The 23,481-nt window shown below is 39.2% G+C and overlaps 1 protein-coding gene across 1 annotated transcript in view; it reads right to left on the minus strand.

Moving 5' to 3' along the window:
• The window catches only part of Anxa4 (annexin A4), a 63,000-nt gene that overhangs the window by 38,176 nt on the left and 1,343 nt on the right, over positions 1-23,481 (minus strand). The gene's annotated exons all lie outside the window — the stretch shown is intronic.

Raw genomic sequence — 23,481 nt, forward strand, 5'->3', positions numbered from 1 at the left:
ACCACACTGTCAGTGTAGGGCACCACTGCAACAAGCCAGGTGTGCTGACTCAAGTCCAAAGTTCCTTACATCCTTTTGGCAAATTGCGGGTATGTGGGAGAAAGGACCTCTGATTTCAAGCACTATTTGGTAGACCATATGTAGAGGCAGCAGTATGGGGCTTCCCCCCATCTGACGGAGAATTTGGAAACAGGCAAAGTAGATTTTTCCCTGAGCATTAGAATAGTAAAATCAGCAAATACTCATCAAAACAAAGATATGCAAACTCATCTCAGTGAGAAAGAAAATCTCCTGGGCTGAAGCAGGTTTGCTGGAAAGGCATTAGCATATTTAAAGAAGAACTGTGTCCACCAGCAATACAAGTGCCACTCAAAACCACCATAGAGGAGGGGCTAGGGCTGTAGCTCAGTGATAGAGCGCTTGCCTCACAGGTGTGAGGGCCTGGGTTTGATCCTCAGCACCACTTTAAGTAATAAAGATATTGTGTCCATCTACTATCTGTCTATCTATCTATCTATCTATCATCTATCTATCTATACACACACCATCATAGAAACTTACTCTGAAATATTCATCCAAGTCCTGCCCTATAGGAAATGGGGGATCCAGCAGTACAGGGGCCAGATATGTCCCTACTGTGATTTTATTCATTAATATTCTGTTCTGATTCCATGGTTGCCAAGGACACCCGGTTGGCACCCACAGAGAGATGGAGAACTCAGGTGGATGTACGTGACCCCCAACCTTTGGACTAAGGTTTGGCTTCTTCTATAAACCTGGAGCAAGAGGATTTTTTTCTAAGTAACAATCTTTTTTTTTTTTTTTTGGTATTGGTGATCAAACCCAGTATCTCTGGGCTACATCCCCAGCCCTTTATATTTTTTATTTTGAGACAAGTTCTTGCTAAATTGCTGAGGCTGACCTTGAACTTGCCATGTTCCTGCCTCAGCCTCCTGACTTGATAGGATTACAGGTGTGCACCACTACACCTGGAAATACACAAATCAGCTGTGTGTGTGTGTGTGTGTGTGTGTGCCTGTTCCTGAGGGCTGAACCCCTTCTTGGTGAGCTGATAAACACAATTTCTCTATGTCTACTGGATGTTGCACTGTAGTGAATTCATCCAGGACAAATACCATCCTTGAGGCTCCAACTTAAACTTGGTGGCCTCCCACCACCTCCCAGGACAGGCAACCCAAGCCTTCATCATGAAGGGATTTGCTGTCCATGACACATTCATACTCTGGCACATGCTCACTTCCCTGGAAGAGCACATGTGAGTGAGTCACTCACCATTTCTCTTTGGTACAGTTTCATTTTACATCCCACAAGGAGGACAAATTTAAACTTCTGCTCTGTGGATTTGTGGAGGGTGTGACTGGGCCCCACCCAAGCACTAAAGACTTTCAAAACTGCCTATGAAGTAGGGCAACTCTTTATCTTTTTTCTTTTTTCTTGGAACTTAGATCCTTCTAAAGTTTAAGAGGTTTTGTTACAGGGATGGGGTTTGAGTCACAGGACACAAACATTTTCAAAATTTTATTCACCAGGCATCATGTGTAAGCTAAATAATGCAAAATTGGAAACCTGTATTAAATAAAATTTATGTAAGATCATTATTTTGAATTGAGCTCCTGTACTAGGTTCCAACTGACCAAATCAAAATGGAGTCACTCAGGGCTGGGGCAGGAGCTCAGTGGGTAGAGCGCTTGCCTAGCATGTGTAAGGCACTGAGTTCGATTCTCAGCACCACATATAAATAAATAAAATACAAGTCCATCAACGACTAAAAAAGTATTTTTTTAAAAATGGAGTCACTCATGCTAAGTGCCATGCAATCAAACTGAAACTTAAAAAAAAAAAAAACAGGAAAATCTCCAAACAGGCCACTTTAAAAACAAATAAACAAACAGAAAACAACACAACAACAACAACAAACAATGGAGATTCACAATAACTGACTGGAGAAAAGGGCCACTGGCTCTGACTCTGCATAAGGAAGTAATCTCTGCTCTAATGCTTACAAGGAAAGTAACTGAAGTAACTGATCTACTTTTTTATTTTTTATTTTTTTGTATTATGCTGTTCCCTGTGCCTGTTTGAGCTATCATAAAAGCCAACTGTCCGGTCATCCTCAATGGAGCTCCCTCTGTTTTATAGACAGGATACTGCCTGATTCATGAATCAATTAAAAAAAAAAAAGCCAGTTCAATTTTGTAATTTCTTGAAAGAATTTTTTTTTTGGGGGGGGTACCAGGGATTGAACTCAGGGGCACTCGACCACTGGGCCACATCCCCAGCCCTATTTTGTATTTTAGAGACAGGGTCTCACTGAGTTGCTTAGCATCTCACTTTTCCTGAGGCTGGCTTTGAACTCATGATCCTCCTGCCTCAGTCTCCCAAGCCGCTGGGATTACAGGCACTACCATGCCCAGCTTGAAATTTCATTTTTAACACCAGCCTGTTAAGCAAACCTAGGTAAGAATCTACTCCAACTCAGCAGGTGACAATCTTTTGTCCAAATTTAGTACTTATTTTCAACATTGTGTTGAAACACAATAACAATTTCAACTTTTAAGTTCAAAAACGTGTACTTCCCATATAATTTAAAACATCTCCACTCCACTCCTGCAATCTTTCCACATCAAGCCAAAATCTTAAAGTTTCAACTCTTTCCCAATAATTCCTTTATCTAAAAGGCAGGGCAAGGAGGCAAGGAACATACGTTAAATACTTTTCTATGTTATCTTTAACAATCTACCCAGTAACCTCTGGAGTCCTGGTTATTATCTCCATTTTGTAAGCTAAAAGTGAGGCATTAGAAAGGTTTTGTAATGTGCTGAGGTCATATGGTTAGCACATTGCAGTGCTGGGACAAAACACTCAGTTTGTCCATTGTGAAAGCCAGCTGGACGATACAACAAAAACTGGCTGTGGTTTAGTTCTACATTGTTTTAAGAGGTACGTTTAAATATCTAAGTTTTATAAAAATAAAAAAAGATCCAATGTAGCCTAAATGAGAACTGTTTGGATCCTGCATGTTCTATTTAATCCTTGCCTTGTTAAATGTCTTGTCTCATTTTCCCAGGCACGGTTTCAAGTAGGACAGAAAATTAGAGCCTCTTATAATAAACTTTATAAACGTGCAGCTGATCTCCTTTGTGTCTCTGGGTGCTGTATTCAGCTTGCATCATCTAGTGCTTCAGGTTGTCTTTGGTCATTATTCTTCCTTTTATTTGGTTATCTGAGTAGCTCTCAGCACCACATATAGACTAGGGACCTTTGGAATCTGATTGGCTGAATTTTTTTTTTTTTTTGGTAACAATTGAAAAACTGTTCTCTCTCAATTACAGGCAAATTGGATTCCTCCTGTCTTAGGCCACTGACCATAGAAATATGAAGTTGATGTACAGGCAACAGTGATTATTGCTCACCCTCATGGGACTGATAGAATAGTTTCACTGTTGTCTCATATTCATTCATTCATTCATACAACCAGTATTATCTGCAGCCTGCTCCACGCCAGGTACTGTTCTAGGTGTTACACGGCGTACTTTAATTTCCACCTCTATTCTCTTTATTACAAATTATTATCCCCTATGTTTAAGAACAGCCCGACATTGCTGGGTGTGGTGGCACATGCCTGTAATCCCAAGGGCTCGGGAGGCTGAGGCATGAGGATCAAAAGTTCAAGACCAGCCTCAGCAATTTAGTGAGGCCCTAAGCAACTTAGCAAGACACTGTCTTAAAATAAAAAAAAATAAAAAGGACTGCGGATGTGGCTTCATGGTAAAACGCTGCTGGGTTCAATCCCTAGTACAAAAACAAAACAAAAAAAACATTAAAACAAAAATCCTGGAGACCATTGACAAAGACTTGGTTACACTTCTTCCCCAGTGTGAGGACTCTCCCTGCAACCTTTCTCTCTGGTCACCTTCCCAGCTTCTTGTCATCATCTGTCTCTCTGGTCATGGGGCTTACTCCTCCATAGTAGCTTTGCCACTGCTCAGTGGCTCTCAGCAGCAGGAAAGCTGGCCTTAACATTCCTTGTTCTGTCCTCTGGAGCTAGAGAGACTTTATTTGTATTGAATGTTCAGGTGTTTTATAAATACTATGTCATTTTTGCTCTCTCATTATCTAGTGAACCCAAAAGGATAATTTACATTTTAGAGGCGTTACACCTGGGGTTCCAGGCCAATCAAATAATAGATGATAAGAAAAGGTGTTTTCACAGGTCTGACTCTATAGACCTTTATATTGTATCACATCAAATACAGGTGTGTGTACTTGTACATATAATTAAGTATAAGCTAGGCACAGTGGTGCAAGCCTGTAATCCCAGTGGCTCTGGAGGCTAAGGCAGGAGGATCATGAGTTCAAAGCCAGCCTCAGCAACTTAGGGAGGCCCTAAGCAACTTGGTGAGACCCTGTCTCTAAATAAAATATAAAAATGCGTTGAGAATGTGACTCAGTGGTTAAGCGCCCCTGGGTTTAATCCCCAGGACCAAAAAAAAAAAAAAAAAAGTATTAAGGCAGATGACAATTTTAGAAGCTTTTCAAATAATAATGCAATAAAAACTTTAAAGTGTCTGGTTCTTGCTGAGCTAGATGCTTTTTTGTTCTTCAATACCCTTAATATGGTACATGAGAAACACAAAACAACAATTATAAAAACACTCTTTTCCCAGATTCACCTTTTGACAGGGTCTCCCAGCCTTTCTGGTAGAGAACAACTTGACCCAGCTCTGTGGTAATGTCCCTTCGAGCAGACACATGGTCAGAGTCATGCCATCTACAGCTGAGAGGGCAGAAGGCTTCCAACCAGGCACATTCTGTGCCCTGCTTTAGAACAGAACAGGGCCCAGCATCCTGGGAATGCAGGTGGGGAGGTCATGACTCATCTGACCACAATATAGACATGCATCCTGCCCTTGGGTTCCTCTCAATTCAGTGTCAGAGGAGGTTAAACGTAATGGCTCCGTTTGGTTATGTCTGTCTGAGTGCAGCAATGTTAAGCCTATCTAGTCTATAACAATAAGGAGAGAAAGGAAGGCCAGAACTAACTCTTTTAGCTTTTGTGATGAATGGAAAACACTATGGACTTTCATTCAAAGCTTAACATGAGGTTGACACAGCTCTGACATGTTTTTCCAAGACCTCCATGGCAGCTGCTCATGCTAGTAGGGGTTGTGCTCCCCCAAACTTAAAACACAGCTCTTTTTTTGCTCACTCAGAGTTGATTTTCCCCTGCTTCAGATCATACTGTTAAGCAAGCCGCAGCTGAGAGAGCAATTCCAAGGATGAAATGTGAGCACCCAAAGAAAGCAGAAGTGGAAATGGGGGAGGGTGTGTGGATATTTGTTCCCAGAAAGAGTGCATTTCCTCCATGGTGGTTGGATTTGTCAGGGTAAAGAAGACTTTGGAGAGTGCCCAGCCCACACCTTCATTCTGTGGGTAAGAAACACTTCTGTCTACAGATAAGTGATGGGTCCCTCTTCTGGGTAATATGCAGGGTCAAAATATGTTGGGTTCTCAGCTGACTCAATGTCTGAAAGATGCTGACATCATGGGCAATACAGGTACACCCTAGGACCAGAGAATCCATGCCATCCTACCAATGAGAATCGGCAATGGAAAGGTCCAGATCTAATAGCGCAGGCAATTTCCCAGCTTAGTCTTTCAGAGGAGCAGAATCTTCTTCTACAAGGACCACACCATTCTCCCTCCATAAAAAAGTACCTGGAGCCCTGGGGCAGAACCCCTTGGATTTACAATCCTTGTAGTCACACTTTCTAACTATGTGATTTGAACCAAAATGAAGTCTCTTGTGCCTTACTCCTTGCTTATGTGGAATTTATGACAATAGTTCCTTTATAATGTTGTTACAAAGATTAATCACATAAAGTACATGGGATCACAAACACATATTTACTCAATAAATTCTAGCTACTCTTTTTGTATTACTATTTGCTCCAGGACAACCTGGACCCAGTGTACGAGAACAGGCTCCAATGTGCCATGAGACTGAAAAAAGACAGATCCAGGATTGCACAGAGCGCAATGGAGGACTTACTGATTAAGTGTGGCAGCAAGGTAAGGTGATTCTCATGATTTGGGCCAAAAAGACAGGGCCTTATAAAGTGGCTAGGACAAAAGGGACTTCACCCAAGCAAGAACAGACCTAATTTCTCTCAAGCTAATATCAAAGAGTCGGGCCTGTTCTTGGCATTAGGGTCCAGATGACCATCTCCACAGAATACTGAAATGGTTTGTGCCTATTTGTGATAAGCTGGGAAAGTATGCAGGGAAAATCATCAGGATTACTCAGGAGCAATCATGGCAGTTAGGACTCAAGATGGCTGCAATCACGTCAGGCTAAATCCATACACTATTCTGTCCAAGTAAACTTTATTCACTACATCTACATATTCTAGATTACCTGTTTAGTGAGCTCTTTACAGTTAAATAGGTACAGGGTTTCAGTTTTATATGATGAAAAAAGTTCTATGGATGGTGATGGCTGCAACACAATGTAATGTACCTAATGCCACTGCACTGTACACTTTAAAAAGTTAAGATACTAAATATTATCTTGTGTGTATTTTACTATAATCAAAAAATATCTTACATGTGAGCTCCTAAAAACAAAAACAAAAAAACACCTCTAACTTCTTAGGATCTGTGCATTTTGTGGTATGCATATTTTACCTCAATCAAGTAATATATATATATATATATATATATATATATATATATATATATATATATATACACACACACACACACACACAACCTGAAGTCAAGGGCTCAGCCTTGTGAGCTTATGATCACCTCTCACAGGAAGCATCTACTGTTACCCTTTCTCTTAGAATGTTTTCCAGAGAAATTAAAATCTACTCCGTGTTTCTTGACAAAATCCTGATTATCCTTGGAGGCAAGGCAAAATACAACTGAGTGAAATCCAAAAATCCACGGCTTTTGCATAGCATCGTGGTTAAAATCACGTCTCTTCAGGTTTAATAATTATCTAAAGAGAAAATCTGACAAGCATGTTAGGTTCTGCAACAGGGTTACATCATACTTCCTGGTTGTTATCAGAATTATTTTAAAATCAAAATCTCACAAGAAAACATGAGGAAAGTCACTTAATTCCATTTTCCTCCTTCCGAAATACCATAAGTCTTAGGGATAAAGCAAGTGTCCCTCATCAGAATAAAAGTAAGAACCCAGATTCTAGTACATGGCCTTTCTCTTACAATGTTTTCCAGAGAAACTGAAATCTAATCCGTGTTTCTTGACGAAATCCTGATAATGCAGGAAGGGAACAGAATAGGTTGGATCCAAATAAGATCAAGGGTTGTGAAGAAAAGGGAAACTGTACATTGTTGGTGGGAATATTAGTACAGCCATTATGGAAAACAGTACGGAACTTCCTCACAAATCTAAAAACAGGGCTGGGGGTGTAGCCCAGTGGTAGAGCACTTGCCTAGCATGTTTGACTGAGGCCTTCAATCCTGGGAACATCACTACCACGACCACCACAAAAAAGAAAAAAAAAAAAAAAAACTAAAAGCAAAATTACTGTATGATCTAACAGCCTTACTTCTGGATATTTACAAAGGTTTGAAATCAGTATGTTAATGAGATATCTGCACCTCCAAGTTCATTGTGGCATTATTCACAGTAGCCAAGTTATGGAATCAACCTAAATGTATAGACAAAGAAACTGTGGTATACATACAATGGAATACTTTTTAGGTATTTTGTGGTACAGTGAATTGAACCCAGTGGTGCTTTACCACTGACACACATCCCAATTCCTTTTTATTTTTTACTTTTTAGACAAGGTATTTCTAAGTAGTTGAAGGCCTCACTAAGTTGCTGAGGCTGACCTGGAACTTGTGATCTTCCTGCCTCAGGCTTCTGAGTTGCTGGCATTACAGGTGTGGATCACTGCACCCCTCAATTTAGTTTTAAAATTTTTTGTCATTTACAATAATATGAGTTGAAGCAGAGAACATTAAGCCAAGTTAAGTAAGGCAAGGACAGAAAGACAGAACCTCTTACATGTGGAATCGAAAACACTCTAACCCCCAAAGCAGAAGTTACCTTTAGAGGCCTGGGGTTGTAGCTCAGTGGTAGAGCACTTGCCTAGCACGTGTGAGGCACTGGGTTTGATCCTCAGCATAAAAAATAAATAAATAAAATCAAGTTATTCTGTCCATCTACAAAGATAGATAGATAGATAGTTAGATAGATATTACCATTAGAGGTTGGGAAGGTAGGGGGAATAGGAAGACCATGGCCAAAGGATACAAAAGCCCTAATTACACCAGAGCAATCTGGGAGTTTGACTTGTTTACCCTATAATGTGGTTAATACAGTAAATAATAAAGTATTATGCATTTCAAATTCATTAAGAGTAAATTTCAAAGTTCTCGCCACCAAAAAATAGTATTTGAGGTGATGGATATGTTAATATGATTTATTTTTTCTGGATTTTATTCATAAGTCATACTATCACTTTGTACCCCATAGATATATACAACTATCATCTGTCCATTCAAAATTTGAAAAATAAAAAATTTAAAAAGTAAATTACAGTGGGGAAGGTATTGGTGGTACCTCAGTCATGTGGCCAGGCTTCCAGTCATCTTGCTAGGTTTTCTTGCCTGTAGGTGGGCATATACATGTGTGCAGCCCAGTCCTTTCTTTCTGGCTGTACAAGCACCCCATCACCACATCTGTTGTTAATAGCAGCTTAGTTTTCCTTCCCAGATTTACATAGGAAGCCAGCAGAGGGTAAACACTTCTCTCTCCAACGTCTGGCTTTATTCCGAGGCCTCTGTGTCCTGCCAATGATCCCCTCCCAGCTCTGCGGGCAGCTAGCTCCTCCTCCCCCTGGACAAGCCACACCCTCACTGGGCCAGGGCTGGGTTCTGTCCCCAAATCTTTCCAGAATCCACGCTGACTTTGGCAGAAGAACACAAAAACAGAACTGTTAAATTTCTTCCATAGTGGATTTCTGATTCACATAGGAAATTTGCTATTTCTGATGAAGCTCCTATCAATTTCTCATTGAAAGCCTTGTGAAGGCACAGAGAGAAGGAAGACTCTCATGACAAAACTCAGAAGACTAGGACTGATGTGAGATCATGTCTGAAGCTGGGAGGAATTGAAAATAACTTAAGGCAGATGATGCTGGATAACGTGTGTGTGTGTGTGTGTGTGCGTGTAAGATAGTTTTCTTTTTAAATATTTATTTTTTAGCTGTAGTTGGACACAATATCTTTATTTATTTACTTATATGTGGTGCTGAGGATAGAACCCAGGACCTCACATGTGCTAGGCGGGGCTGAGCCACAACCCCAGCCCTGTAAGATAGTTTTCTACCAGCTCTGTCAAATATGGGGATCTATCTAGAAAACTCTACCCCACCTCACCCTACTGCCTCTGAAGTGAAAAGTTATGACATAGGCCAATTACTGGTGCCATTTTCTCCCATACCTGCCAAGGGGTGTTGGTGTGGCAACCATGATGGCAGAATAGATGCAGGGAGATGTGTTCAGTGAGAAGAACCCTAGGAGAAATGCATGTTGGGAGGTATATTTTATACACTGTGTGTACACTTTATGTGTGTGTTTGGTATTTTTTTTTCCTCAGACAACCAACCATTAACAGAGGGAAAAAAAAAAACCCAGTAAAAACTGGGAATCAGACCAGTACTGTACAAACAATTTCTTTCCTGCCGTAAAGCTGATGCCAACACCAAAAGGTACCCAGGGCAGTGTTTTGTTTACCTGTTGTTTTTTGTTGTTGTTTTTGTTTTGGCACTGGGGATTGAACTCAGGGGCACTCAACCATTAAGCCACATCCCCAGCCCTCTTTTGTATTTTATTTAGAGATGGGGTCTCACTGAGTTGCTTAGTGCCTCGCACTTGCTGCGGCTGGCTTTGAACCTGCAATCTTCCTGCCTCAGCCTCCCGAGCTGCTGGGATTACAGGCGTGCGCCACCATGCCTGGCTGTTCACCTGTCTTTTTGATAAGCAGCCTCCATACCTGCATTGTACAACACAGTGGCACAAGTCACCTGTGGTTACTGAGCAACTGATATGTGGTTAGAGCAATGGAGAAACCACATTTTAAATTTTATATCATTATAATTAATTAAATTTAAAAATTGATGAAGCATGTTTTCCCATTACACACAACTTCATTGCTTCCATAGGGCGACATTTCATTTTAACCCTTGCCTGGGCAGTGTACCCAATAGGCACATGGCATCTCTCTAGTATTACACGTAACCACTAATCTATTTGGTGCCAGCATCTTTCTTTGCTTTGGATGTTTTTCCTAGGCACTGACGTGATATTTTAATGTATTTATTTGAATATGATTTGCAGGCAGCATAAGTTACAGGGGTAACTATGTAAATTGTCATAATTCCATTTTCTTTTTTCTTACTACTTTAATAAGTATAGTATAATTAAGTTCTTTTCTAGTTTAAAAAATAAGTGTAGACATTACAATTTTTTAAATGAAGACTTGTTTCCTTCTTCAATAACTATGACAGCTAATGCTGACCAAAAACCCATCACAGTCAGATCCTGTCTTTAATAACTCACATGCATGGTTATTATCTCTTTAAATCTCACCAAAAAAAAAAGTTTATTTATCTTCTTAGTGTCTTCATTTCCCCATTTTTCTAAAAGGAAGGAAGGAAAGAGGGAAGGAAGGAAGGGAGGCAGGCAGATAAAACATGGCCTCATGACAGGGCAAAAGGATCAAAACCTCAGAATATTTAAAGGATAAGCCTATTCTGGAAAAAAAAAAAACAATTTAATCATTCAGGAAAAAAACCCTCAGAATACTATTGGGCACCCTCAATGTTTGACAGAATAACATTAACAATAATAAAACATTCTTTTGCCATTCATATGTTCATGTAAGTTTTCATTGATCATTCAAGTACCAAGGTCTATGGAGACATTTAGCCCAAATCTGTTCATGGGAGCAGATGGGAGGCATATCTTGGAGAGGATGAGTTTTAAAGGATGGGTAACTGCTACCTGGACACAGAAGAAAACTAATTCATTCCAAGCAGAACAAATAGCTGAACCAAGTATCTGCTTATGTATGTGTTTGGTGGTAGGCAGAAACTAGTCACAACTAAGCAGTTTTAATTTATCCTAGGCAATTGGGCACCTTTAGGAAATTTGGGGTTAGGCTGAAGAGTGACAGTAGCAAGAACAGTAAGAGTTTTAAATTATTGCCACCCTGGCACAGGTTAAGAATATGCTGGCTTTGGTAAGAAGTAACAAGGGCCTGAACAAGAACAGTAACAAGGATGGAAATGAAGGGACAAATTTGAGAAATGTTAAAGAGAGAGCAGACAGAACTTTGTCCCAGTTTTGTTAGTGAAGGTAGAGTGTCAAACATGGAACCTACTTCTTGTTTGGACAACTGGGTATTGGCATCCCATCCATTCGTTCTTGGATATGCTGAGTTCCAGCTAACTTTACAACATCGGAATGGATCTCCAGTGGGACTCCAGAGTTGAGAAGAGGGCTAAGGGTGTAGGTCAGTGGTAGAGTATATGCAAGGCCCTGGGTTCAGTCCCCAACATCAAAAACAAATAAATTAAAAAAAAAAAAACCCTTAATGAATTTAGGCAATAGATTTAACTAGACATTTCTCAAAAGAAGACAAGTACACAAAAATTGTGCAGCATCATGAACCATCAGGGAAATGCAAATCAAAACCTTGCTCCAACAAGAATAGCTATTATCAAAAAGATTAAAGATGAGAAGTGCTGGTGAGGGTGTGGAGAATCAGGATAGTGGGAATGTAAATTAGTACAGCCATTATGGAAAAACGGTATGGAGGTTCCTCAATTAAAATAGAACTACCATGTGACTCAGTAATCCTACCACAGCATATAGGTTCAAAGGAAATGAAATCCATACGTCAAAGAGATGTCTGCATGCCCATGTTCACTACAACGGTATGCACAATAGCCCAAAATGGACACGATCCAAGTGTCTATCAACTGATGAATGGATACAGAAAATATAGACCATTTACACAATGGAATTCTATCATGAAAAAGACTGAAATTCTGCATTTGAGGCAATATGGATGGAACCAGAGACCATTATGTTAAGCAAAGTAAGTCAGGCACAGAAAGACAAGTACCATATGGTCTCACTCACATGTGGAAACTAAAAAAGTTAATTTCATGGAAGTCCAGAGTAGAATGGTAGTTACCTGAGCCTTGGGGGAGTAGTATGGAGAAAAGTTGATCAATGAGTACTAAATTACAATTAGAAAACAGCAAGAAGTTCTGGAGTGCTTTTGCACAGTAAGGTGACTATCGATATCAATAATACACTGTACATTTCAAAAAACTACAAGGATCTTGAAAGTTTTCATTAGAAAGAAATGATATATGTTTGAGGTGAAATTTACTTTGATTTAAACATGACACAATGTATACATGTATTGACACATTATATGATATCCCATTGATAAGTTTAATTTTTATTTTTTTATGTTAAAAATAAATTTTTAAAAGGAAGGGAAAAATATGCCTCCTAAAAATAAATAAATAGAAAAAACAAGCTGAGAAGAAAGGTCTAAGGCAAAATAAAGATTTTGAAGACACTCAGCACAGGTAGTTGAAGTCTCAGATTAGCTAAGTTTTCATAGGAAAGAAAAAAGATACACCCAAATATATATGTAGAAATTTCTTCTTGGCTCTGAGAAGCCTGCTGGATAGAGGATGAGTTCTAAATTTATCTTATTTACTACTCTACCCTCATTGGCCAGCAAAGTGCCTGACATGTCATAATTTATTCTAAATAATTGTTTGTGTGAACATACTTATTTCCTTAGGTTTGAGAATAACATAATATTCTAAACAGGAGATGAAAAATGACTAGCACAATAACAAATCCTTTAAGATGAATGATTCTGGTTTAAATATCCCATACTTAGGACATCAAGGTCAAGATTAATTTTCTAGGATCCTTCTTTTCTTCCAGTTTAATCAAGTGAAAAGAAATTTTTGATTTTAAAAACATATGTGAGGGCTGGGGTTGTAGCTCAGTGGTAGAGCACTTGCCTAGCATGTGTAAGGCACTAGGTTCCATCCTCAGCACTACATAAAAATAAATAAATTAAATAAAGGCATTCTGGCCATCTACAAAAAAAATGTGTATATCTAACAGGGCTTACCAAATCATATCTAAATATCATTTTTCCCCCTACTGCTTGGTTTCCACTAAATTGTTTTTACATAAAAATAGAATCTTTCTAAAAGAAACAAAGACCCTTTACAGAGGTCATAGAAAATTTAATCTAACACCTTAAGAAGTCACAGAAAAGATAAAACAAATATTAGTTCACTTTTTACAAACAACCTTTATTTATTTATTTTTTAAATTTTATTTATTTGTTTATTTGTTTATTTATTTATTTTTGGTACCAGGGATTCAACTCAGAGGCACTACATCCCCAGCTCTATTTTTTTTGTAGTTTATTCACAGACAGGGTCTCACTCAGTTGCTTAGTGCCTTGCACTTGCTAAGGCTGGTTTTGAACTCACAATTCTCCCGTCTCAGCCTCCCAAGCTGCTGGGATTACAGGTGTGCAACACCATACCCAGTTCAACCTTTATTTATTTTGAATTTAAAAAATAATGTATGTACATGACAGAATGAATTATTTGGCTTTATTTCTGTTTTAGCAACCTCAAGATTGGACAGTAGTAACAATGAAGTATGGATCACAGACTGTTAGCACTAACTTTGTCACTATAACCTCACCTTCCCCCCTGTTATTATTTAAGTTGCCTGTGTGATCTGATAAACTCCTTTCCCAAACTCCAAAGAATGGGGAGAGGCAGAATTTTCCACTGCAAGGTTGAAAATAATTGATCTTCCATGTCTACAAATGGAAAAGATTAACTTTCATGGAATTTGAGAGACTGGAAGGTCTTTAGCAATCTATTTTCCCTTTCATTTTATTTCATAAATTATTAAATCAGCTTTAAACACAGAAAAGAACATCTTAAAACAATGTAAACATACCATCTACTTTTATTTTTCTGGTTGCTTTAGTGTTTTAGCATAGTAGTAATCACAGTATGTATATGAGTTTTGTGTCTACTCTTTCCAGTTAACTTTCCACAGTCTACACTATCACCATATTTATATTCCCTTTTTTTTTTTTTTTTTTTTGGTGGTGGTGGTGGTACTGGGGATTGAATACAGGAGTGTTCTACCAGTGAGCTACATTGTCAGCCCTTTTTATTTTATTTTGAGACAGGGTCTCAATAAGTTGCTGAGGCTGGCCTGGAATTCATGATCCTCCTGCCTCGGCCTCTCAAGCAGCATGCTCACCTGACTCAAATTTATCATTTTACAGAATTTTTATTCATCCATCATTGATATAATTTACTCAATGTCCATATTATTAGTTGCTCAACATTTTTGGAGGGGAACTGGGGATTGAACCTGGGGGCACATTAACATGAGCTATACCCTCAGTCCTTTTATTTATTTTTTGAGACTAGGTCTTGAACTTGTGATCCTCCTGCCTCAGCCTTCTGAGTCACTGGAATTACAAGTATGCACCACAGGTTTTTTTTTTTTCTTTTTTGATACCATAACAACAATCTTTATAATTAGCTTTATGGATATTTTCTTCTTCTTTTGACCCATTATTTGTGATGTATAATTATGAATATTTCCAGTTGTCCTCCAAATTTATAATGATGTGCAAAGCCCAGCCAGCCATCTGCCAGCTTGCTTTCTTGCTTATTTATTTACAATTTAATACTTAAATGTTATATTAAAACTTTTTATTAATTTGCCTTTTCCAATTAGTAGTAGGAACATTAAATCTTTCTCTTTTTTACCTACTTATATTTCTTCTTGTGAATTATCAGTTAGCATTTTTTGCTCATTTTTAGGATTTTGGTGCTTTGCTAACAGTTATATAAGTTGTAAATATATTACAGAATTTAATATCTTATACCTAAAATTAATCATAAATATTTTCCAATGTAATATCTTCCTTATAGTTTTATACAGTCAAAACATAGGAGAAAAATTTTAAATCAGGCCTGTCCATCTTTTCCTTTTTTTGTATTCCTCTCTTTTATTAGTTCAATGGTTTAAAAAGTCTCGTTTTTGGTGAAATGTTGATAATTGTTTAGTTTGGATGATGAATAGTTACGTGGGGTTCATTTTGCTGTTCTCTATTTAGGTATATATTGGAAATTTCCCATAATAAAACTTAAAAAAAATCTTACCCAATTGCTAAAATAATCATTCTGTTTTATTCCTACTAGTTTCTCTCTCTCATCCCCTTCATTTTAGAGTTGAGGAAACTCTTGCCCATAAGGTTAAATCAACTTGCTTACTGTGTGAGTCATCTTGTTCCCCTCCCCAATGAATAAACTTAGTCACAACCTCTTCTTTTTTAGACACAGCAAAAATACCCAAAGGCATGGCTATTTGAAAAGGGCAGAGCTCAGTTAAGGAAAGTTGAGCTGGTAGGTCCCACAAACCTTCCGCAACCCCACCCACTAGAAATGGTAGGGCTGGGGGTGTGCTGATCAGCCTAGCAGACAACTCTCCAAGGAAAGAACTCTGAATTGTAGCCATTTCTTTGGTGTAATTTCTTCCAACCTGAAGGATTTCAAGACTAATGCAATGTCCCTAAACTCAAAATCGGGAATAGAAGGGCAATAGCATACTCTTTCATGCTATTTCTACCGTATGCATGTAATAGATAACAGATCTCAGTAAAAGATAATAAAGAGGGCCTAGGGATATAGCTCTTTGGTAGAGTGCTGGGTTCAATCCCCAGCACCACACACACACACAAAAAAAAAAGTAATAAAGAATTAGGGAATGAGTTGTCCAAAATATAACATATCTACAGATATTTATATTTTAATATAATTTAGTGAATCATAAGTTCATATGCTTTAATTTTAAATAATGGCTATAGTTAACAATCAAGTTGCAAAACCCTTAATTCCCCCCCACCACCAATGTTGGGGCCTGAAGCCAAGGCCTTGTGTATGCTAAGCAAGTGCTTTACCACTGAGCCACATTCTGATCTAAATATCTAATCATTACCTCTCAATAGGCTGGTATAAGAATACTGCAACACACCACTGAGAGACAAATACTAATGAAAGTACAATTTCAACAGTGGTATGACACAAAGTTTATCATTAGCAATTCAGTGGCATTAAGTCTATTCACAGTGCCTTGCGACCAGCACGTGGGACCTTATTCAAAGTACAAATTCTTGGGCTGGAGTTGTAGCTCAGTGGTAGAGTGCTTGCTTAGCATATTTGAGGCATTGGGTTCAATCCTAAGCACCACATGAAAATTAATAAATAAAATAAAGGTATTGCATCCCTCTACAACCAAAAAAATATTTTTTAAAAAGTACAAACTCTCAGGCCTAACCCCAGACATAAAGAATCTAAAACTCTGAAGGTGGGACCCAGCAGTTTGGGTTTTAGGATGCTTTTCCAGATGATTCTGATGCATTCTTGAGTTTGAGAATTTTGGTTCTATAGATGCCTGAAAAGGTCCACAAAATACCCTGTGGGCATTTCATAGGTATGGACTATCATTCATGATCTTACATCAAATATAAGGGAAGAGATTATATTAATAAAGGTAATGAATAAACATGAAGTCCATAAAAATTGTGTTTTCCAAAGATTATGTAAATATTAAAATTCTCAAAACATCCACTGAAATATGCATTACTCCTAATTGGCCTAATCTGTTTTACAGTGTCTGTGAAACTCCAAGTTCAATTTTCTTCACACACATGGTTATTGGTATAGACTGTAACAGGGAGCAGGCGGATAATCCAAAAAAAGCTGAGTTCCAGTTCCTGCTCTGTCTTCTGGATTTAACCCACATCTGAAAACTGACTTATTCTGGCATAAAACTGGGATGGTAGAGGCTATTGTGCAGGATTTCTTCAAGAACACGCAATATTGGGCTGGGGTTGTGGCTCGGTGGTAGAGTGTTTGCCTAGCAAGTGTGAAGCACTGGGTTCAATTCTCAGCACGATTTATAAATAAATGAATAAAATAAAGTTCCATCAATATAAAAAAAAGAATAGGCAATATCATCAACCTTTATTACACCTTCCTTCCTCCTTAAGATAACCTTCTTTCTGTTTAGGAATTAGTCTTGGCAAACCAGGAAGGTGGGGCTGGTCCCAGGAGGATATAATAATTGGGCCAAGGCAGCCCCATTCCAACTGCCATGAATCACTTAAGTGTGGCCCTGTGACCCACTTCCAGACAGTGAGAAATAAGGATAAACCTTCTTAGAGTCTTCCAGGAAAGAAATTTCTCCAGTCTAAAAAAGAAAAGTTGGTCTCCCAACTTCCCCTTTCTTCTGGTCTTGGATATTGTCAGCTATGATATTTGCAGTTATGGATTCTAACTAATGGAGACGGTAAGCCACTTAGCATGGTATCTGGGGGAAGTCTCAAAGTGTGCAAATGTTACCTGGGTGCATTTAGAAATATAAATTGGAGGGGGGATGACACCCTGAACTCTAAAACTTAAGTCAGTAAATCTTGGGTGGGACCCAGAGGCCTTATTAATTAAGCTTAAGTAAGTATTCATGGTTATTCTCCTCCTACATAGTCCAGTCTGACTCTTATGCAGGTGGCCTTCAGATCCTAGTTCCAGAACTATCATTCGCTGTATGTACAGGTACTTAAATATTTATTTTGCCCCTATTGTGTACTAGTCATTGAGGGAGAAACAAAGATGGAAGAGACACCATCTTGCTCTCAAGGAGCAGGTAATAGTCAGAGAAACAACAGGTGTAGAGCTAATCTAATGATAGAGCAGCCTGTAAGAACTGTGGTTGCAGTTAGAGAGTGGCAGGAGATAGAGTAAAACGTCCCCTGAGAGATTTAAAGAGCTCTTATTTGAATGGGCTTTGAACAATAATGCATTTCAATAGGGAAAGAGTTTTCCAGTCAGGAAAGACCATAAAAACGAAGCTTCAGCTATGGCTACAAATCATAAGATTTATTTGGAAAAAGAGTATTTAGTTTGGAGTTGGCCTAGAGTGTAGGGACACTATGAAGAGGTCAACAGGCACAAAGACTACAAAAGCAGTTTTCAAAACTGAATCATTTTGTGGCAGGCCAGGCTTGGAGGCTGGATGACCTTTTCCAGGTCATGGGAAATCATCCATTCACCCAGCACATCTCTAGCAGGGAGCACCTACTAGGTGCTCAGCATAGTGCTAGGATGGAGGATAGAGGCTGCATGGTCTCTGCCCTCAGATGGGCTCAGGATCTGATGAGTAGCAGAGACAGGCATGTGACCAGACATAATGACATCTGAACATCCTTGCAGAGGGAAATCATAGAGAGACACAGGAGCACACATGACAGGCCTCTTTCCCAGATGAAGTCAACCAGGGAAGAAGACGATGTCCAAGATGAATTCTGGTCACGGCCAGGTTTAGCGCAGGGAAGCAGTCGTGTTTCTCTGAGTTTTGAATCTTTGCCTTCATTCCCTTCCTGGTATCTGGTCAGCACTTTTAATTTTATCCAAAACATTTACAACATAACTGCGTCAGACGATGGAGCAGATGTAAAAGAAAATAGGATTTACAGTCCAGGCCAGTTCTTACTATGGGATCCTTGAACCATCTAGGACCTGTTACCCAAAATCTGTTCCATCTCCCACAGCTTACAAAGAACTTCAGTTTCTGAGACCCTCCAGCTCCATTTTCTGGGACTACTCTGCTCTGGTCCAATGCCTTGGCCTTGCTCTGTGAACCCTGTGCACATGCATAAGCCTTCTTCACCTATCCCATCCTCAATGTAAAGGCCACCCCTCCTGGAAGCCTTCTCTGACCATCCATGATGAACCTAAGCATACCTCCTGTTATTCCATGAGAGTCTGTACATAGTGCATCAAACCACTATACAATCCTGTGATGGGGGGAGGAGCGGATAGGGAGAGAGAGACAACATCTATCCTAACTAATGGAGACTGTAAGCCACTTACATCTATTCAATAGGTCCTGACATCCCATTTACCTCCTCTCTTTGCTTCTGAAACACTGGATTATTTAAAAACACCAGATTGTTTAAAAACAGCTTTCCCCACCATCAAATTCAAGGCATCTTATATTCTTTTTGGAATCAGCTGGAGTACAGCCAAACGAATCAATAACCCAATGAAAACATATGGGAAGAATGAGTAGCGGCTACTGCATCTCATTAGACACTGGACCATGTTAGTTCTTTGTATACAAATAAGGAACTATAGGATCCTATGTTAATTCTGAGGTTGAAAAATTGGATAATTATAAATTCCTCATTTCTACTTCATTCTCCCTCTTCATAAACAATGGTAAGGGGCAGGTACTATCTGTAATTCTCTATTTTTTAAAAAATTAATAGGTAATATATTAATATGATAAAAATTCATATGGTACAAAAAAGTACATAGGTATAAGTCTGTAAAACTTTCACACCCTCCTCTGAAGGCACACACTGTTATAATTTTCCTGTGTGTCTTCCAGAAGTATTTAGTGCATTAGAAAGTACATAAGAATATACTGCCCATCATTTTCATATACAGAAATGGTATCATACTATGCTAAACTGTATTCTACTTTTTTTTAAAAAAAAGAAAAAAACAATATACCTCAATATCATTCTATTCATTGCCTATCAAACTGAATCCTTTTTCAATGTTACAAGGTATTGCATTACATGGATATTCCATAATTTAACCAGTACTTCGCTGATTGATGCTGATTGACATTTCGTTCTTTCTCAATCTTTTGCTACTAAAACAAGTCTGCAATGCATCCATCCTGTACACATGCCTCTGTATACATGCCCAAGTATCATTAGGATAAATTAGAACTGAAATGGTTAGAACAAAGGTAAATGCATTTTGACAAACATTGCCAAATTTCAGGGCAATTCTTAACGCAACATCTAAGAACTTTCTAGATATCCATGAGTGGGTTTAAAATGGTGTTTGTGAACCCCTTGAAACTGTATAAAAAACGTGAAGTATGTATTTATTTTTCTTAAGAGAGGATCCATAGCTTTAATCACAGCCTTATAGGAATTTGTATCTCTCAGAGAATGAGAACCATTGGGTCAATAGGTCTTTGCACAATAGCAAACAGAAGAATAGCAGAAGTCGACACTAAGTAGGATCCAGAGAAAACCTGCCTCAGCTCCCTGAAGAGGAGTGAGGGAGAAGATGCAGGGGGCTGATATTCACCCCTGCTCCATTCTCCAGCAGGGGGGCAGTTCAATTCCCCATAAATCAGAATTTGTTCCCAGTAACCACAGGGCCCCTCTGTTAGCTTCTGGTAATGATTTGATTTGCTACTTCTTCAGGGGATTGAGCACCTTGACTCAGAGAAATGATTCCAGAGCAATAGGGTGGGGTGCAGTTTGGGGGTGTTCCCATTCTGTGACAGGTCACACAGCTTGTGCTCTGCATCTGGTTGTAAAAGGTTAATTCTGTGTGTGTATGGGGCGGGGTGATATATATACAAAAGGTCTTTTACATAGTATTCACAGTCTGGCCTTTAGCTGCCATTTATCCCTGCTGCTAATTATGAATGTAACATTCACTTTAGTTTTTATACCAAGCACTGAACCAAGAAGTAAGTACTATGGCTGTTTACTGACTTCAAACTACTTGAACCTTTAAAAAGGAGTCTTCCAAGGTGGAGGATTAGGTTTCCACAGCAATATCCTTCAGTCTAGTTCAAACACGAACAAATTACTCCCAATAAAACCAACAGGCCTTAGACAGAAACGCTAAATTCCTAAGGAAATTAATCTTCACAGATGGATCCATCTCAGTTTCAATTATATGAAACAACAACAATCAAAAACCTTTAGTTGGAACGCCATTTGGTCTAGAGGTGTTAAGCACTGTAAAACTAAGAGTTGAGTTTGGAGAAAAAAAAAATCTGTTAATCAAATTATACTGGTGATTGAACCCAGGGGTGCTTGACCACTGAGCCATAACTCCAGTCCTTTTTACTTTTTATTTTGAGACAGGGTCTAACTAAATTGCGAGGGCCTCACTGAGTTGCTGAGGCTGGCTTTGAACTTGTGATTCTCCTGCCTCAGCCTCCCAATGGCGCTGAGATTAGAGCTATGTGCCACCACACATGCTCATATAAGTATTTCTAAAGTATAGTTTCTCAAAGTGAGGTCTTAACAACACTTGAATCTGGGAGCCCTTTAAATACTCCTGGATCCCAACCTGTGATGTTGGATCAGAATTTTGGGGAGTGAGGCAAGAATCTGCATATTATACAAGTTTCCTAGGGTCTTTACAATCCTGTGATGCACCCTGAAGTTTGAGAACTAAAGCTTTAGAAGTCACTTTAGCTTAACCTTCTGCCCTTCACAGCCCCAGAAAAGGACTGCCATGCCAGATGCATGTCACATACCTGCTCTCCTGGCAGAAGGGTCACAAGTTCAACACCAGCCTCAGCAACTTAGTCAGACCCTGTCCCCAAAACTAAAAATGGCAAGGCGAGGTGACACATGACTAATCCTAGCAACAGAGGCTGAATCAAGAGGATCACAAGTTCAAGGCCAGCCTCAACAATTTAGCGAGAACTTGTCTCAATAGAAAAAGAACTGAAGATATAGCTCAGTGATAAAGCATTCTAGGTTCAATCCCCAGTATCAAAAATAAACAAGTAGAATAAAATAAAGGGCTGGGCATGTAGATCATGGGTAGAGTGCTTGCCTAGCATGCTCAAGGCCCTGGGTTCAATTTCCAGTGAAAGAAAAAAGGGAAAGAAAAGTAAAGAAGAAACTGCTAAACCTCTACCTAGACATCTACCTGCTAAGAGTCACCAACTCCAAGAACACCCAGACTACAGGTTTCAAAAGACATCTTTTTATTCAACCAAATGCAGCATTTGAAAGACTCCTCCAAAACTCTACCCAACAATACAAAGACTGAATTTATTCCCTCTTCTACACACCAAGCCCCTCAAGAATTTAGGGTCAACACCGAGTGTGGTGACACACACCTGTAATCCCAGAAAGTAAGGACACTAAGGGAAGAGGGCCACAAGTTAGAGGCCAGCCTCGGCAACTTAGGGAGATCCTGTCTCAAAACAAAAAATTAAAAGGGCTGGGAATGTGGCTCAGTAGTAGAGCACCTCTGGACTCAATCCCCAGAACTGCAAAACAAAACAGATTTTAGAGTGGCCACTGTGTGCCCCTACACCCAGAACAATCTTCCCTTTCTTTTTTTTTAATATTTATTTTTTAGTTATAGATGGACACAATACATTTATTTTATTTATTTTTATTTTTTTATGCGGTGCTGAGGATCAAACCCAGGGCCTCACATGTGCTAGGCAAACACTTTACCCCTGAGCCACAACTCCAGCCCCCACAACCTTCCCTTTCTAATCAAAACAGCTGTACTTCTTTCACTCCTATTTTCATTTGGCACCCTGAGAAGAAGAAAGTCAAGAAAAACAGTTGATCAAGATTTAGTTAATAAGCCAGGATACCATAAATCTAGATACCAAATCACTATGAACCAGGCACTAATCAAATCATAGTAGAGCAGAGAGGATAAAATGACAGGTTTTGGTGTCCACAGTGGATTTAAGCCTCAGTTCCCAAGGGGTCTGACTTTGACCTCGGACCATGATTTGGAGCATTGGGATGTGTAAAACAAGCTTAGTAACCTCACAATAGGTTGAAGTGAAGGTTAAATGAGAAGACCCTAGGATAACTGTTACTCAAAGTCGCTCCAGGGAAGACACGGAAGTACCTGCCAAACTGCCTCCTCAAGTAGCCCTAACTGCAGGGAGAACAAACCCTCAGGGGCTAGATTGGGGCAAAATTGCAGTCCAAAGGCCAAACAATACTTTTTCCGAAGCTTTTTGTTTTAGATTTAAAATGCATATGATTTTTGGATTCTACTTCAAAATTTTTGTGATTGTTTTCATTTAAGACATGGGGATTTTTGTTTTGTTTTGCAGTACTGGGATCAAACCTGGGGACTCACGCATGCTTGCAAAGTGCTATACCACGGAGTTACATTCCCAATTTCCACCCCCACCCGCTCTATTTTTTTTTTTTTTCATTTTGTGACAGGGTCTCACTCACACTGAGTTGCCCAGGTGGGTCTTGAACTTGTGATCTTCCTGCTTCAGCCTCCTGAGTAGCTGGTGTTATATATGGGCACGACAATGCCCAGCATAAAAAAATGTTTTAAACCTTCAAATAATTGGGTAAAACTGATGCCCAAGGAAAATCCCTTCTTGATTATTCTGTAGCTTCAAGTAGTCTCTGGCACACTGACCACTATCCCCCATGCCTACCACTAACCTTGATCTCCCTTGGAGAAGAGCAGGCTTAGTCTAGGAGCAGATTAGCAAGATC

This window comes from Marmota marmota, unplaced genomic scaffold, assembly GCF_001458135.2.
Source record: "Marmota marmota marmota unplaced genomic scaffold, marMar, whole genome shotgun sequence".
Taxonomy (NCBI): domain Eukaryota; kingdom Metazoa; phylum Chordata; class Mammalia; order Rodentia; family Sciuridae; genus Marmota; species Marmota marmota.